At 41.9% G+C, this 16,507-nt stretch overlaps 1 protein-coding gene across 1 annotated transcript in view; it reads right to left on the reverse strand.

The window, feature by feature from the left end:
• Positions 1 to 16,507, reverse strand: part of VPS13D (vacuolar protein sorting 13 homolog D) — a 174,940-nt gene that overhangs the window by 16,154 nt on the left and 142,279 nt on the right. The window lies entirely within an intron of this gene.

The raw sequence follows: 16,507 nt of genomic DNA on the forward strand, positions 1-16,507 counted from the left end.
GCCGGCCCACGCGGGCCTCCTTTTGTTCGGGGCAGTAACTGAGCCGGGTGGCTCGTTCGTTCCGTTTACTGTATTTGTTCATGCGATGAAAGCCAGGGAGAGTTCAAAAACAGGGCAGAAGGACAGGACAAGTGTAAAGGGTTGTCCCAGCAGGCCTTGGACTCGAATGTGCAGCCTCTCGTCTGGCCGTGAAAACAAAGCGTGAAGACTGTTGCACAGCGTGCCCATTATAATGTAATTATTAGGCTGGGAATTGATAGAATAAGACTTGCCGGTGATGAAATGTGCTGCTTTTTGTTGTTGTTGCAGCCAATGATGATCACAAAAAATGGAGAATATTACATTCGGTTTATAGGGATTTTCATTGAGTGCATGCAGCCAGTTATATACGTAACCTTAACAAGTAGCTTTGGGACTCCTGCTCGTGCTGATCCTCCAGCGCTGACTGGAGGAACGGACAGGTACAGCTGGCTCTGCCTCTACATAGGCAGAGCCAGCTGTCACTCACGCAGCTGGGTGGATCTCGACAGTAATGTCGGGATCCGTCCCGGCTGCGGCAATCTCAGTTTCCCGCAAGCTGTAGCTCGGGATATACTGAGCTTTGGGTCACGGGAGGACGCTAGTACGCTAGTCCTCCCGTGACCCTTAGGAGAACTATGGAGAAAAACACTTACCCCATAGTTCTCCTTTAAGTATTGAAAAATACCTGGGGATCCTGCCAGAAATCCAGTGAGCTCCTAACTTCCTGGTATCAACTGATAATGCTGCCTCTGCTGCACTGAAATCTCAAGCAGTGTTGTCGGCCTTGCCTGCTGGCCTACTGGATTCCACGGGGTTGATTTACTAAAGACAAATAGGCTGTTCAGAGACTGGCAGAGCAGGTCTCCCTGCATTGATTGCAGACAGATCAGCAAGCTTTTAGCCTCTGATCTCTTCTCCGATCACTGGACCCGGAAGTGATGTGTATTACATCACTTCCGGTGTCACTGTTTACATTCTCCGGCTCTTAGAGCCAGGAGAAGGAGCTGGGGAAGCAGATCTCTGCTTCATCAGCTTCTCTGGGGTCCCTAGGTGACATTAGGGGTCTGAAAGACCCCTGATGTCTCCATAAAGAGAACCTGTTACACCCTATCTGCTATTAAATAGGAGGCAATAAAGTTGACTGTAAAAAAAAAAAAAAGTTTAAAAAACAATTAAAGTAACATAAAAAAATGCTAAACATTTTTTTTAAAGTCCCCTACCTCCCACCTGCACATACACGTTTGGGGTGTCTATTTACCCGACATGACCCCGTCTTTTATATTTTACCAAAAAACTGGTACTATATTCTGTTTCTGTGCATTAAATTTCATTTTGATGCATTTTATTTTAAAAATACTGGTTTGATAAACATTTGCGCAAATAACACGCAACATAAAAAATTGCAACTAGCCTCCGCTTTCAGAAAATATATCATTGTTTGGTGGGTTTGAAGCTGTTTTCTAGCTTTAAAAAATTCATATTGTATCATGTGTGTGTGCAAGTAGTAAGAAATTGCCCCGGACAGCAAGAGGTTAATTCCTATGCATCTAGACATGTTTTCCATAATTATCTGTAAATTCCAAGGTCTAATTGCCCGGTATAAAAACCTTTCATACTGAGAGTCTTTGAATGGTGGCAGGAAATGGAAGATATGGCCCCAGACATGCAGCACGGATCTACAGAGCTATTAAAAGCAAAAAACTGCTGAAGTCCTGCCATGGACACGTGTACTCCAGGTTATATCATTCTAAGGCAATTAAATGAGACATGCTGAATTCATGTCATTATTACTGGCATAGCAGATTGAGAGTTTGCTTTTTTAACATAAAACACAGGCTCAGATAATGAAAGCTGTATTTCCTTCTGTGTTGTTTTTAATTACAGAATTAATTACAGAATATTTTTGGCTATGATGGCTTGAATGTAAATGGCCCGTATAGAAAATTTGACTGTTCAACGGTTACATCAGAGTGTGTTTATGGTTCTCGTAGGATCATCTGAACTGTTGCATGACTTAGTGTACGGCCTGGGCAGAAGTATGTCCAAAATCTGATTTTCCAAAGAAGGATTCTGCCTTTGATGCTAGAACAGCTTCTACTCTTACCCCTCAATTGCACGACTAACAGCCGGCCCGTACAGATCCGTGCTGCATGCACGGCCGTATCGGGCCACTCCTGGGAAAGACAGGTGCTGCTGTGATTTGTACGCAGCAGCCTGTTCTTCTCTATGGGAGTACGCGGACGTACGCTCACCCGAACTGCACGTCCGTGTGGGTGCCCCTGCTCGGACGCAGACAGGATCCATCCCGTCTGCGTACGTTGCAGATCCATCAGGTCTGCGTACGAGTATGGACACCACGCACGTACGCGCAGTTCGGGTGAGCGTACGACAGCGTCCTCCCATAGAGAAGAACAGGCTGCTGCGTGCAATCACACGCAGCACCTGTCCTTCCCAGGAGTGGCCCGATACGGCCGTGCATGCAGCACGGATCTGTACGGGCCGGCTGTTAGTTGTGTGAATGAGGCCTAACACTACTAAGCTTGGGCACGGATTTTGGGCATAAGGCCTAAAAATAGGTTAGGGTTCTATTTCAGATGGACACGTGTTTGGTGGGGTTGAGGTCTGGACACTGTGCAGGGCAGTCAAGGTCTTTTACTCTCATCTCATACAAAACAATTCTGTACAGGCAGCCATTATTATTATTATACAGGATTTATATAGCGCCAACAGTTTGCACAGCGCTTTACAATATAGGGAAGACATTACAATACAATTTAAGACAAGAGGAGGGCCTTATCCAAGTGATGTCACAATGCAGATAACACACATTTTTGATGAATACCACTGTAAGCTCTAGAATTAGGGACATTCATTCACTGCAACCAGGGGCCAAACCCATGTAAGAGAACCCTAACCAAAATTCCTCTTCCATAAATCTTTTAAGTGGACAGTAGTGTTCCACTGACATCTACCAAACCTTGTCCAGGAGACTACCAGATGGAGAAGCATGATTCAGAATGCCAAAGAAAATGTTTAGTCTGTAGCAAGGTTCAATGGTGAGGCACTTTACAGCACCCCAGCTGATGCTTGTCATTGTTGATGGTGATCTTTGGCTTTTGTGTGGCTGCTGGCCCATGGAAACAAAGCCATGATGTGAAGTTCATGATGAATAGTATTTGTGCTGATGTTGGTTCCAGACATAGCTTTGAGCTTGGCAGTGAAGTGTTCTGAGGACATGCACTTTCACACACTACACTCAGCAGACTTGTTTGTGACTTTGCATGACCTTCTACTTCAGAACTGTTTTTGCCTTTCGAAGTTCACTTCACAATTACTTCGCAAGGTTGAGTGAACCAGCTCAAGCTGGGCAAAAATTTGACAAACTGACTTCTTGAAAAATGGGATAGTGCAATGTACCACACTAAAACTCCCAAAGATCTTCAGTACAACCCATTCTGTTGTTGGAAATTGCATGGCTGGGTTCTTAAGGAAACCCTATCCTGAGAGCAACACTTCTATACTATGATTTACTAACTTGGAACAAGTATGGAGATTTAGGTTTTCTGCCCTTACTCCAACACTCTCCATATTCATACATGTTCCAGGTTAAAGTGTATCCAAACCCAAGAACAAAAATGTAATTGAATTGCAGCTCACTAGTCATTAGATGATGCCACTGTCTTAGTTTAATTTTTTCAGGCATTTTATTGGTCAACCTGGCAGTAACACACATTCTCTGTTCTGTATCGATGGAGGAGCAGCGTTGTCATTATAGGACAGGAAATGTGTTAGAACTAGGGATGCACCGATACCGTTTTTTTGGTATCGAATACAAGTACAGATATTTTGCTTTCGGTACTCCCGATACCGAGTACCGATACCTCCGCTAGCATGGAGACGGCTTCCCGGTGAGTCAGGAAGCCAGCCGGTGGGTAATGACATGCCGCCTGGCTTCCTGATTGCCCGGGAAGCCGGCTCCAAGTTGTTTGGCCGGGAAACCGGCTTCCCAGCCAATCAGCATTGAGCTGGCTTCCCGCCTCAGCGAGTAATGTCCCGCATCCCTGATTGGTCCATGTGGTTCTACCGGCTCTATGCTGATTGGCCGGGAAGCCAGCTTCCCAGCCAACGAGCATGGAGGCGGCTTCGCGGCCAATCAGGAACCCAGGAGGCGGGTCATTACTCAACACCTGGCCTCCTGATTGCCAGGAAGCCGGCTTCATGTTCCCCCTATGGCACTGCCATTTAGAGGAAATCTTCCTCTGACCGGAAGTTCCGATATCAGGGAAGGTATCGGAGCATTTGGGCGAGTACGAGTACTCACCCAAATACTCAGTATCGGCACCGATACAAGTATCGATATCTGTGCATCCCTAGTTAGAACTACAGAATACAACTTCTAGAACTACAGAACTACCTTTCCTCTTCTCTAAAACATGAGTTTTAAAGTTCTGTTCTGTAGTCCTCAGAAAGAACTAGCAACAATGATAACGGTGCAGCACAGAAAGATGTCAGCTCACAAAGATTTTGGACAGGGTTAACAGGGATTTTTTGCACTTACCCCCCAACAAATATAGTATATCAAAATGGTTTGAGTAGTAAATTTACCACATCAAACAACAGTTCAATTTTGTTCTGAAAACCTGCAGTAACCTCTCCTATAGCCAGTATTCAGCTGAAGGGTTCAGTACATACCACAGTTCACCAAAGTGTATGCATTCTAGCTACAATGAACCAGTAAAAACAGACCAGCCATCCTTTTTGGAAGAAGCATACAAAATAAGTGGACATCATGGTGTAACATTTCCAAAATTCTTGTGAAGAAATGTGACCCCAAGTATCCTCACAGTAGAATAAGAAACATTCCTGACTCCATAAACAGATTGAGGCATCCCCTGCTGCTATGATGTCCCTAACGTATTGCCAATAAACATAAAACATAAAATAGAGGTATGTGTTTTCTTGAGGCTAAGGTTACAAAAATATTTTTTTCTTTAGGGAATGTCGGTAACGACTGCGGAATTTATTCCAAGACCTAAACTTCAACTGTGTGTAGGAAAACAATCAATTGGAATCTATTTATTTAGAAAGGACACAAACATTCTTCCGCAGGTATCGGAATATATCGCCTTACAAGCCAAGGCAACTGCACCACTGTGCATTTATATTTAAACCTTAACAATGAACTTCATTTATTTATTCCCTTTTGGTATGTTAAATACATCATTAAAATTGTTTTGTTAAATCTCTTTAATAAGCGCAAAAAAATATCTGTTGATCTTGCCAGAAATCATGTCAGCTGATTAAGCTGGCCAAACACTGCTCAGATTTCAAAAGAACTTTCGTTGGACTTTCCATTAGTTGATTGGGTTAAAATGATCATCAATTTCGACCGTAGTGACGAAAAAAGTCGAAGGAGCAGGATGGAAATTTTTTCTCGAATGAACTAAATTCTAGTGAATGTGGTTTTCATTTGGGAAACTCCATTCATTCCAGAATGTTGAAATCAAACGAAATTTCGGTTGAAATTCGTCAAGTGTCTGAAGGCATTATAAGGTGGTAAAGAAAGATCTTTAGTAGGAACGTTCATTTGGAAATTGTAAGGGCAGCTTAACTTCCTGTGCTGTCTACCCGTGCTGCACTCTTATCACTTGTGTTGTTCTCAATTATCTCTGAGGACTATAGAACCACATCCCTCTATGGCAGCGTTTCTCAACCTTTTTTCAGTCAGGGCACCCTTAAACAGTCTGAAATGTAAGGTGGACCCTACGCAAAGCACATGAAAAAATGGGGTTCAATCCTTTGCATCAAAGTCCTCCCTTCAAATCAAAAGCCCCTCTTTACATCAAAGCCCTCCTTTCACATAAGAATTCTTCCTTTCACATCAGAGTCCCTCTTTATATCGGAGGACCCTCTTCACATTAGAAGCCCCTTCCTTTCACATCAGAGTCCCCCTTTATATCAGTAGCCTCTCTTTCCATTAGAAGCCCCCTCCTTTCACATCAGACATCTCCTTCACATAAGAATCCCCCTCAATATCAGGAGCCCCTCTCTCACATCAGAAACCCCCTTTCAGATCAGAATCCTTCCTTTTAGGAGTTCCCCATTCACATCAGAGTCCTACCATCAGGCACCCCTGAGGAAGCCAGAAGGCACCCCAGTTTGCCACGCCACCCTGATTGTGAAAGGCTGCTCTGTTGTATGGAGAAGAGAAGAACAGCAGGTTTTCCGTAGTTCTCTCTCCATTGTCCTGATACAGTATGTGTTGTCACCCTAAGACAGGAAGTGTCACTGGGTGAAAATAAAGGAAACAAAAAGCCTGAAAACAATTAAGCAAATGCAGGCAGCGCATCGAAGGACTAGTAAGTGGCAGTATATTACATTTTTGTTTCTTAGTTTATATACGCTAAGTGTATCTAAAGCCAAACTTTTGTTTAAATTTGTATAGAGAACGGGATGGTTGAAACCCCCAAAGATTTTTTTTTTTTTGCTGCTTGCGCCCTGCTAGAGAGATTTCCCTTCACTTTCTGTCTCGAAGCAGTCTAAATATGCAAAGTTTGACTTTTTGTCAAAAGCCAATTGCTGAGCTTTTATCTCCATTTCTAGTTATGCTCCCTGGTGGCTGACATATGTCTACTGCTCTACCCCAGGAGGGGAAGAGGTATCTCTGACCTGCATGCTGTGAATGATAACCTGGCATCACCTTCTCTATGCCATGCAAGAGGCAAGATGGCTTTGTCCATCAGAGGAAAAAGTGGGTCTCAAGGGACAAAGCGGAGCATAGTCTTTGTTCACTGATTATACATCCCTGAGTAGTTTATAAGCTGAATAGTTCATATTTGGCAGCGGTTTCTGTGAACATTGGCAAAGGAAAGGGTTGCTTTAAGCTTTCCGTGATTTTTTCGGCAGTTGTCTGTCAAAAAAATTACATTTTGGGTTGGCAAACCTGCTTGCCAGCTACCATGCAAAAACTGAAAGAATTCTGGAGGCAGCTGGCCTTTAACATTTTTCAGCTCCTTCCTCTGCAGTGGGAGAACAAGCTAAACCGCAGACCTGACACCCTAAAAAAAAAAATTGTGCCTGTGCCCTTTCTGCTCTGCTAAATGACCCAGTTGGATGACAACACAGAGGGAGGTGGGGAAAAAAAAATACACGCTGGGTATACACAACCAGCCCCTTCAGAAATTTCTTCTACCTCTTCAAATTTCATCAGCTCTTAGGTGTGGTTCACAAATGTTTTAATGAAGCATAAAAAGTACAGTGGCTTCATTTTGGAAACTAAACCCCTTTTATTGACACGGCAAGTACATAAACAGAAATGGATACCGTACTATATGAATACAGAGTGAATGTAAGATTTTCACATACAAAGTGTTAGTAGAACAACTATATAATGTTCTTGTGTATACATTCCAGAGGGACTCCATGCCAAGTCTCAGCTATAATAGATCCGTTTGCTGCCCTTGTTATATGATGCCACACAGTTCTTTCACTCAAAAAAAAAAAGAAAAGAAAAAACAGAAGCGTTTAGTTAAAAAAACAGCTTAAGTTACCTATTTTCAGTGAATGAGCATCTTAAAGTGAATGTATAGCCAAAACTTTTTTTTGGGGGATAGATTAGAAAAGGATTAGAAAATCCTATCGGGTTATTTACTTGCTGTCTGTATCCCGCTATGGAGATTTCCTTCCTGTCTTGGAGATGCAACAGAAGAGAGGAAATGTCCCCGAAACGAAGCGGAATTCCCATCTTAAGCTGGCTTTAGACCTGTAGAATTTTTGGAACATTTGTTGGATTTCTAATAGTTAATGGGGGTCAAAAGTGAGTGATGAAAAGTAGTGATGAAAAAAATTAATGGAGCGGGATGGAAAAATGTTCTCGAATGAACAAATTTCTAACAATGAATGTGGTTTTAGTCCAGGAAACTCTATTCCTTTCACAATCAAATGTTAAAATCAAACGGAATTTTGAACAACATTCCTTGAGTCTCTGATGGCTTTATTGAATGTTCTCATGAGATTTTTGGTTTGAAAGCTCTTTCAAAAATCTTACCATTACTGCACAGATTTGAAAGAAATACACAAAGCACACCAAGATTCAATTCAGAGTATGAAAGCTTATGTTTTTAGTCCAGAGTTCAGCTTTTAGTTACTTTGTACAATTTACCTATTACCCTGTTCACACCGGGGCGGTTCGGCCGCGTGGATTCGTCGACATGAACGATCCCATACATTGCTATGGGGACTGGTAATGCGACCGCGCGTGTCCGCGCAATCCGAAATGCACCCCCACCCAAACTGCTGCCTGCACTATTTTTGCCGCACTGATCAGTGCGGTTTCCATACAGCTTTCAATGGAACTGCGCTCATCAGCACGGTTTTGGCCGGTTTTAATTGTGTTTCAGCGCTGAAACGCAATTAGAAACTCCCTAATTCTCCCTTTTGAGATCAACACAGTAACCGCTCTGATCCGTAACTGCCCTGGTGTGAATAGGCTCTATAAGTGGTTCTTCCACATCTTACCTGTTTTTTTGCCAAATTTCAAGTACTTATTGTTAATACACAAATCTATAGGCGCCCCCTCTGCTGGACGTCTACATGCTTGACCAGCATTTCTCAACCTTTTTTTTATTTACGGCACCCTTTAAAAGTATGCAAAATCTTGAGGCACCCCAACCTAAAATGTCATATGTTATGGGAGACCCCACGCAAAAAAAGTGGGTTCCACCTTCACATCAAAGTGCCCCCTTCAAATCAAGATCCCACCCACCCTTCACATAAGAGTCCCAATTGGCATCACTAGTCCCTTTTCAAATCAGAGTCCTCGCTTTACTTTAGGAGCCCCCTTCACATCAGTTTTCATTCTTCACTTTACAACACAGACCCACCACCACAAACTTTGGAGACACCCCTGAGGAAGCCAGAAGGCACACCAGGGCGCCATGGCACCCTGGTTGAGAAAGGCTGAGCTAGACTATTCAGTCAGCACCCTAGCTAAATGACTGCTATGTTGATTACAGAATAAGATTGCAGTGTGTGCACATTACGAGTCTGGGCTGAACCACAGGCATGCAAAATGACCCATGAGAGTAGTCATTACAAGGTATAAATATAAAGAGTGCTCATAAAAGTATTCATCCCTTGAGAAGATTTCATGTTTTATTATCATAGGACATTGAATCATAATGGATTTTTTTTTTTACACTAATCTGACTCTAAGTTAAAACAGATCTTTAAAAAGGGCTGTTTTTAAAAAAAACTAAAGTGGTCATTTTAAAAAGCCGCAATTCTTATTGTATTGCTTCACTAAGGCCTCAAATCTTCACCAACTCTCTCTGTCTCGTGTAAAGGCTGAACACAGAGAAAAAAGAAGGGAACATTTCCAACAGTTAGAAGCTGGAGCATAGAGGATAGGTGAGTGTTTCCCCCCAACGCACCTTATCTAGGAGACAGGAAGGCTCCACGCTGCAATGCAGACTCAATGCTTGTATTATTATACAGGAGGTTGCAGACACTGAGCGGTTAGTTAGCTGGATGAGTCTAGCAGCAGCATTCATGATAGACTGAAGGGGGGATAGCCTGTGGAAGGCCAATGAGGATGGAGTTGCAATAGTCAAGGTGGGAGCTTTAACTTATATTTATAATTATTTTCTATGCAACCTGTGTTACAGTTTCAGCGCCAATGAAAACATTAAGTCGAGTCACATTCCACATTAGAAAACAAAATCATTCCCCCTAAAAACCCAGGACTGAGATACATTTCTTCCAGTCCTACCAGATCTATGCCCTCTATATCCTTGTCCCACCCATGTCACATTGATTCTGATCATTACTCCATCCAACTTCTCCATTTAGCAACCATTCACCTTTCTCCTTTTAACTTTCTACCCCTCCAGACCTTATCAATGACATCTCCCTACACATTTCCCTTTCTATCCGATTTACCTTCGTCTATATATTGCCTCTCCAATTTGGCGGTTACTCACGAGTGATGCTTTAATATTAAGTAATTGACTGTTTACAGTTGTGTACATTATTGTGGTAAACCGATAGAGATTTGTAACTGTTTTTTGGCATTTCAGCTATTATCATGAGCCATTGTTTGTTCTCTTTTAATACTTTAATAAAAATGACATGCTTAAAAAGAAAACCAATCATGAGTTAATATCATTAACAAGATAAAACAGTGATATACCCCAAGTAAGGCATGATGCAGGAGTCTACTCAATATTATCAAACAACAACCACATTTATACACTGAGTGGCCAGATTATTATGACCACCCCATCAGTACTTCGTTGGGCCACAAGATAACTCCACAAGATGACTTTGTTGGGCCGCCTTGTGACTCCGCGAGATGTTGAAAGGAGATGCGAGGAATCTGACACTGCACTGTTGCCCTTCTGTTGTCTTGTACCAGTCTTGCCACTCTCCGTTCTGCCCTAACATTGACTAGTTGCTGACGGCCACAATTTGCACGTTCAGACCCAGATTTTCGGCTGCCAGTCCAGTCTTTAAACACTTTAACAATGAGCCCCTCTTGAACATTTAACAAATTCTGCTGTTTTGCAGATACTCGCTCCATGGCTCGCGCCAACAATCATCCCACGTTCAAAGGCTGTTAAATCGCGTTGTTTACCCATATCTTCAGAAAAAAATCACTTCTACTTTCGTGGTAAACAACCTGCTTCCCTATTTATAATGTAAAATTATTCCTGTATACCCCTATGGCTGGCTGTATATGCAGAACCGCTGATGTATAGTACAGATACAACTTGAAATTATAGAGCCATTTATTCCAAACTGCATACAGCTGTTTCAGGCTTGTTGGCCATCATCGGTGCAGTGTATGGAAACCATGATTTCTATGGTGTAGGGCAGGGGTAGACAAACTCCGGCCCTCCAGCTGTGGTGCAAATATAAATCCCATTAGGCACTGCAAGTTTTTGAGAGCCACAGGCATAACTTCCAGGAGCAGATGCATAGTGGGATTTGTAGTTTCAACAAGGCTAGAGGGCTGGAGTGTGCTTACCCCTAGTGTAGGGCTTCAAGACCAAAGACAAACTATAACCCAGAAGGTTATGGTAGGAAAGGACTAAAGGAACTGAAAAGTTCACTAGTCCCTACATTGTTCCAACAATCTGCCCTATGACACCCCACAAATAATTGCAATTAAACCAAAGAGTGATTATAAACTAACAGGGGATAGAAATAGGAAAATGCTCCTGTCCCATAATGTCTGGGAGCTCGACCAGAACTGCCCCCACATTATTTTTACAGCTTTAGTTCTTTCAATACAATTTTCCTATCTGCCTGCTGAGCCTCTTAGGAAGATTATTATAGATAATTCCATTATGCATATTACATGAAAATTGTGGCATCAATTTTTAGATTTCTTTTTTTCCCTTCAGTTTCTAGGTACACATTTTCCCTTTAAGATGAAAGCCTGTGTTGTGGATAAAAAAAGGAATTGTAGTCAAGTGAGGTCATCCCTGTCCTTTCGCTGGAGATATGTTTTCAGTGTTAGGGTAGCCATAGATGAAAATGGCTCCGGCAGTCAATGTCTGAATGTCTACAAGGACTTAGACATCATTAGACCTGATTAAAAGAGAATTATTGAAAGAGTAACATGAGCTGGTCCCAATAATTTGAGCTGGTAGTTTGTCTTAGTAAATGTCCTCCTGTGACCCAAAAGAGAACTATAACCAAAGGGTTGACCATATTTCTCTCAAATCCTAGTGATGCTCCTCCATCTCCAGTCTATACCAGATTACAGGAAACTACAAAAAATACAGACTTTGGTACTTATACTAGATGTGTTAAAAAATATGTTTCATACGCCGTCTCAATAATACATAATAGTATTAAATGTTTTTTGTTTTTTTTTCTATATCTGTCAAGAGTAAAGCTATGCAAGACCCAGCTACCGGAAACGATTGTAAAACTGGCTGCAAGCCTTGCAAAAATCATCCCATGTATGAACACTGCTACAGTCGCCTCTTATTTCAGGTTACGTATTCTGCTAAGGTATTATCGGTATTATTTCACCGTGCTTTCACACAAATTATATTGCTTTCATCCCCATAGTAACATGAACGTCTAACCCTGCATTCTACAATTTGTGATTGAACAGCCCTGTGCTTTCCAGTCCGTGCGCTGAACATTGACATGCAGATGTCTCGCAGGTATTTTGGCAAATGTGCTTACTCTGAAAAGCCGTTCCAGAGGAGGTTTTACCGTCATGTGGGGTTACTGGCTGAACTCTGCTTGAACCTGACCGGCATATCATTTGCAGTACACACAAACAATTGTGCTATGATCACCTGCTTCAGACGGAGGGTTCAAAGCAAGTTCGTGTCCCTGCACACCTTGCCTTTCCTTACAATAAGTATTTCCTGAAAGCAATGAGATCAAGCTGCAGAAACAGGATGTAGACAGAAAAAAAAATACTGCACTTTACCTCTACGCTGCACTGGAAATCTTGGGGGGAAAAAATAGAATGCAAAGCGGAATTTCACTTTCAGTGTCCCACTTGCATACCACAGACATGTGGAAGAAGAATTTGTTTGCCAACACATATAGGCGGAAGCGATTGAAAGGTACACACTGATAAAAAATGAATACGTGCAATTGTTAACAGATATATTGGACATAGCTTGCCTAATGCCTTCTACTCCTAAACTGATTTCATGCCCTAGGTCACCCTGCTTTGCAAATTACCAAGGCTTCCCAAATCCTTATCATATATGAGTGTGCATGCTTAAACACATATAAGATTGTTTAGAAGAAAATATCTGACCAATGTCTCATTCATGGCTAGTTGTTTAGCAGTTATTTAAGGGACACACCATGATATGGTTACATGTATGTTGATACCTATCCAAATTGTAGAGTTCAGGTGTCCCCAGTGAAGGGTACTGCTAATGATACAGCATGCAAAGGCATTTTAGACAAACTGCTTCCATCTTTGTGTCACCATTTTTGTAGAATGCCCTCTTTTGTTCCAGCATAACTGTGCACAAAGCCAGCTCCATAAAGACATGGTTTGATGACTTTGGTGTGGAGGAACTTGTGTGAGCTACACAGAACTCTGACCTCAACCCTACTAGATACTTTTGGGATAAATTCAAATGCCAGTTGTGAGCCAGGTCTTCCCATCCAGTACTAGTACTAACTAGTACTGGATGGGAAGACCTGGCTCACAACTCTAACTAGTTTGTGAGGTTAGTACTAGTACAGTACTAACCTCACAAATTGGCTGAATGGGCACAAATTTCCACAGGCACACCCCACAATATTGTGGAAAGCCTTCTTAGAAGAGTGGAGGCTGTTATAGCTGCAAACAAGGGGCCAACTCCATATTAATGGCTATGCTATTGGAATAGGATGTTCAAGCTCATATTATTGTGATGGTCAGGTGCCCACAAACTGTTGGCCACATAGTATATGTACCATTGATTCTCTGTTTATTTAAATACTGCATTGCGGAAATGCATGAACTTTAAATTTCACAGAAAAAAAAAAAACCTTGAAAATAACTTCAAAAGTTATAATTTAGCTCGACATATATAATTTTGAACCCATCTTATCCCTGTAAAACTAAATAATAGGACCTGCCATACACCAGCTAACCTGATATATGCGTCTCAATCCTGGTTATACTGCAGCGAGCAAACCTGTAATGTTTACCAGCCCACCTTTAAATTGCAAGTTAAATCTCAAAATAATCTCTGTATGTAGAGTACAGCACTGGGAGGCAACATCCCCTTAACTCGCAAGTCACTAGCTGTCCTGCGCCCTAATATCCGTATTGTGGCTACCCGACTGTCCCGAGTCCTACACTTGTAAACCACACGAACACCAATCTGAGTCCATCTTTCCTGCTGCACAGGAAAACAGTCTCTACAGACAGGCCACAATCCAAGTTTCCTACACATAAAGAGTTCATCCTTCTGATGGTGGCATTGGGTGCGGTGACAAGAACACCACAATAAACATTTCCAAAGCAAAAGTCTGGGACCGTCGCTTGTACTTGTAGGCACTGTAAATTTGGAAAGCTTTAAATAGGCCGATTTTGAATTTTTTAAATCACAACAATTGGGGTAAAAAAGGCCGCGCCACTTCTCACAGGTCCCAATTTTACCTTCAGGCTAGGTTCACAACTAGGCGACACCTCACCGTGCGGCAATCGTAATGGTGTAGTGCAGGTGTGAACCTTAGACACACTAGCAGTTGCTAGACAGCCAGGCAAGCAATGATGATAGGAGATGTCTTTAGCAACCTTATCTGGAGCAGTTGCCCATGGCAACCAATCAGCATCTCTCTTCAGTTTGCTCAGGTAAAATTTGAAAATAAAAGAGAGAAGCTGATTGGTTGCAGTGCAAATCTGCTCCAGATTTTCTATGCTCCAGTTTTGATAAATTCCCCTCGATGTGTAGAAGTCTCTGCAAGGACCATTCTCAGAAGCAGAGCCGATGCTAAAACCTTTAACCAAATTATCTGCTCCGGAATGCTCTGATTATTTATAAGCTGTTGAAATGGGGTTTGTTTTATTCTCTGGGTCATGTTTAAAGAACATCGTTGACATTTAAAACATGTGTTGCTTTTTAAAACATTGTCTCTTTCTCAAGAAAAATATCAGTGTTAAAACAACAACCTGGAAAGAGTGATGAAATCGTTTGGAATGAGTTATATGGTACTGATGTGTTAAAATGCCTAAAAACAACATTCGTATCAGCAAGTCTTTCGACGGCTTTTAATTTACGATAGAGAAGGCAGTCTGCAAGGGTATGGCTAGTTCAATGACACAGATACATGACAAAGAAACCACTAACACAGTAGGCCTTGAGAACACAAGATGCCACATTCTTGATACCCATTATACCACATGTTTAGAAAGGAAACACTTCAAGCCTAAAGTTCCAAAAAAGTCAAAATCTAATTCCCCCCAGACTGGTTGGATATAAAAAAATCAAAAAGAGAACATTATTATTTATTGAAAACAACATTTCCATATGAAAATATACTCACAAAAGCACTGCGATATGCGTATGGGTTAAAATTGGCCAATGAGATCATCACTTTCATAATCTTGGATGTTTTCCTGGTAGGCAATTTGATCCGAACACAGCCCCCGGTCACAACTCACAAATAAATAGGCAGCTTTATGCTGCGTTAACACCTAGGCGACAGCTTTTTTTTTTTGCACGTTTCTACGCGCATTTTTGATGTTACACGTGGTTTATGTGCATAAATCAAGTCGCGCTTTTTTGTGAGCAGATTCTAGCTCACTGGTGTTAACGGGCAAACGCGCTTTACATTTTCAAGCGTTTCCTATCGAGTCTATGGGGCCAAAACGAGCTGTAATATGCCAGAAAAAGCTACTTTTTCCAACAAACTGCATTTTGCTTATTGCAACAAACACTCAGATGTGAACAGGGCCATATAAATGAGTGGGATTTTTTTTTGTGCATATATTCTGAGCGTTTTTGAGGGCAGAAAAAGCGCTACAAAACGTTCAGTGTGAACTAGACTTTAGAGACAGTACTCGCCTCCTCTCTGTGCAGCGGTAAAGGCTGCTCACTGATGGTGGCAGGCAAGAAGGACAAGTGATGTAATGTTACTGACCATTTTTTTTTTTTATGCGTTTGCATGCGTGTTGGTGCATTCCAGAACAGAAAAAATGGGGCATGCTGCAGTTTTTCCACATGCTCTGGAACTGAACGCTGTGGTACGAACTAGCGTTGGAATACATTTTTGATGCGTTCTGTCACTGCTCTGCATCTGATCCATGTCTGATCTGTGTGAACAAACTCTTAATGTAAGGGACGGGGAGGTGAAAAATCTGGACATGGGCTTCAAAATGTTTCAATACAGCTGTTTTGAAAATAGAAGCCACATCAGGTCTACTATATACATATTAAATGATTTTACCAATTGCTCTATGAAGTCCTTCCACCCACTGTTCTGGAGTTTAGCACCCATGGCAGTCTTATAACTCAACCTCATTCCTAGCATGTAGTTCTACCCCTCCATGCAACAATGGTTCCCTCCACATACCTTCTTCTCTGCAATGTAAAATATCCAAAAAAGATTCCAACAAGCCAATTGAGACCCCTCATGGTTGTGTCAGGTGGGAGGAGTTGACAACTAGCGTGAAGTTCTGTAATTCCCAAAAGACAGAAGCTGAGGGGGGGTGGGGGTGCTAGATGGCTCCCATTACCAACCCAAAAAAGGTTTCCATTCAGGGAGGAGTGAATCTTTAAACTGTAAATTGAGAATAGGCTGACTCAATTTTTGGCCTGTCCTAACCTTCAGATTTGCTACTGCTATGTACATATCTTGGATCCCAAAGCAGCTATCAAACCTAAAATACAGAACTGAAACATTTAATGAGATTTTTTTCTTTTTTATACGAGATTGGAAGCCGTACAACAAATGACTTTAGATATTTTCTTTTAATTCAGAGATGCTTTTTTGTTGCACATGTGCT

The sequence above is a fragment of the Nanorana parkeri genome, unplaced genomic scaffold (genome assembly GCF_000935625.1).
Source record: "Nanorana parkeri isolate BGI_ZX_2015 unplaced genomic scaffold, ASM93562v1 scaffold94, whole genome shotgun sequence".
Lineage (NCBI taxonomy): Eukaryota > Metazoa > Chordata > Amphibia > Anura > Dicroglossidae > Nanorana > Nanorana parkeri.